This window comes from Protopterus annectens, chromosome 3.part0, assembly GCF_019279795.1.
Source record: "Protopterus annectens isolate FY-2018-M chromosome 3.part0, PAN1.0, whole genome shotgun sequence".
NCBI classification, from domain to species: Eukaryota; Metazoa; Chordata; order Ceratodontiformes; family Protopteridae; genus Protopterus; species Protopterus annectens.
In genome coordinates this window covers 642,827,716-642,830,215 of record NC_056731.1, presented here as the reverse complement: position 1 = coordinate 642,830,215, position 2,500 = coordinate 642,827,716, and the positions used below count along the sequence as shown (strand labels likewise).

The 2,500-nt window shown below is 32.0% G+C and overlaps 1 protein-coding gene across 5 annotated transcripts in view; it reads left to right on the top strand.

The window, feature by feature from the left end:
- ELMO1 (engulfment and cell motility 1) overlaps positions 1-2,500 on the top strand; it is a 3,030,107-nt gene that overhangs the window by 2,805,307 nt on the left and 222,300 nt on the right. The window lies entirely within an intron of this gene.

The following is a 2,500-nucleotide window of genomic DNA, read 5'->3' as shown; positions in this document are numbered from 1 at the left end:
TTTTTAAAAAAATAAAAACCCCTCCCCAAAAAAAGGGGAAAAATTTTTTTTTCCAATTTTTTTTGGCCCCCCGGGGGGAAAAACCCCCCAAAAAAAAGGGAAAAAGGGGGGGGGGGAAAAAAAAAAAAAAGGGTTTTTAAAAAAACCCCCCCCCCCCGGGGCCCTTGGCCCCTTTTTGGTTTCCAAAAAAAAATTTCCCCTTTTCTTTAAAATTTTTTTTGGGGCCCCCCCCCTGGGAAATTTTTGGGGGTTAAAATTTTTACCAAAAAAGGGGGGAAAAAAAAAGGGGGTTTAAAAATTTTTTTTTTATTTTAAATTTTTTTAAAAATTTTTTTTTTTTTGGGGGAAAATTTTTCACCCCAAAAAAATTTTTTTTTTTAAAAAAATTTTTTTTTTTTTAAAAAAATTTTTTTTTTTTTTTAAAATTTTTTTTTTTTTGGGGCCCCCCTTTTTTATATTTTTTTTTTTTTTTTTTATTTTAAAAAATTTTTGGGTTTTCCCAAAGGGGGCCCCCCCCTTTTTTTTACCCAATTTTTCCCTTTTTTGGGGGGGGAAAAAAGGGGGGCCCTTTTTTTTTGGGGTTTTTTTTTAAAAAAAATTTAAAAACCCCCTTTTTTGGGGGGGGTTTTTTTTTTGTTTTAAAAAATTTTTTTTTTTTTTAAACCCGGGGTTTTTTTTTTTTCTTTTTTTTTTCCCCCCTTTTTAAATTTTCCCCCCCAAAAAAAAAAAATTTTTTTTTTTTTTTTAAAAAATTTTTTTCCCCCCAAAAAAAAAGGGCCCCAAAAAAAAAATTAAAAGGGGTTTTTTTTTGGGGGGGGGTTTTTTAAAACTGTTTTTTAAAAAAAAAACCAAGGGGGTTTTTTTTAAAGGCAATATAGTCAACCTTACTGAACAAGCGGAGCTAAAGTGGATATGCAGGCTGGCGCCCATAGGGAGAAAGGCCTGAATGAAGTTCTGTCTATTAAACCGCAGTTGAAGCCAGACCCTTGAGATGATCTAGATGGCCTCATTTTCTGTTGTTTCATTTATTGAGGTCTTTGTAACATTCTCCATTTGTACTTTGAACAATTGATTACATAATATTTAGGCTCCAAGGTTATACTGTGGCCCCATATGTCCATGACCTGGTACCATTGGTTCATCAATTGTATCCACATAGGCCAGTTCTATATACTCTATGCTGAATATGCTAAATTCTCATTTGTTATACCTAGTTTGGTTAAATGTTGTTAGATTCAGTTCAATATATTTATTTAGGTTGCTTTGTGGATTTGCTAACAGATTTTCATATACACAGACTACAGTTATTTTATATGCATTTTAAATAATTTTTGGTTTATTATAATTTTTAATTTTTAGTTGTATATCTCATAGTTTATCTGTATACATGTCAGGGTATGTTTTTGTGTTTCATGGACACACCCATACTTAGGATTTACATTGTCTATTTCTTTCTCCCCCCCCCCCCTTCATAATGGTTTTATATCAGCATTTTGAACATGCAGTTGGTTCTGCCGCTAATATGGACATTGCTTTTTTGCAGGTGTCTTGTACATTATTCAATTTTGACCTTTTGGATTTGTATATGAGAAGAGATATTTCGATGTGCTTTGTCGCTTAGACATTATGTTAGCTTGAGTATGTTATTCGTAAGAAGTTTTAATCTAAGTGTGATCTGTACAATACGCTGGGCTTCATAACAATGGTGTTATGTGTTGTTAAAATGAAGTTTCTTTGAGTCCTATTTGTATTTATAACATTGCTACTATGAATTATTTGATTTTATATTATCATTTGATTTTATTATTGCACTGTCACTTTAAATGCTTTAGCACAGCATACCAGGAAGTTAGTAGGAGTGACTTCCTCCAATGTATTTTTAAAATTGGAGCTCTTACAGAGCATTGTTGTTTGTCTGATGAAGCGGCTCTGTATTGCCGCGGAAAGCGCCACACATGAATAAAGAAGGTTGAACCGAATGGTTTTTTCTTTTACTGATGCTGGATTTGTACAAGGAAGCAGTCTGTCAACAGTTTATATGGTATAACAGAGTTTAAGGAACCGAATGGTGTTTGTTTCTTATGGAGGTTGGATGTGTATAAGCAAGCAGCTCGCCTAGAAGTATTCATGGTTTGATAGTGGACTACAGCCTAAATACAAGGTACACTGAGGTTGGTCTAAACAGACTGTTGCAGCTACTATATCTATCTTTATTCCGACAAGTGGTTGGTAATGAGCTTGTAGCCTTTGATGTACGAAAGTGCTTTGGCAAGACTTTGTAGGCACTTCATTTTTGCCTGGATTGGTACACATATTATCTTTGGAACGTGCACTACCACGGCTCGTCACTTTGTGGATTCTACATATATATATATATATATATATATATATATATATATATATATATATATATATATATATATATATATATGTGTATATATATATATATATATATATATATATATATATATATATATATATATATATATATATATATATA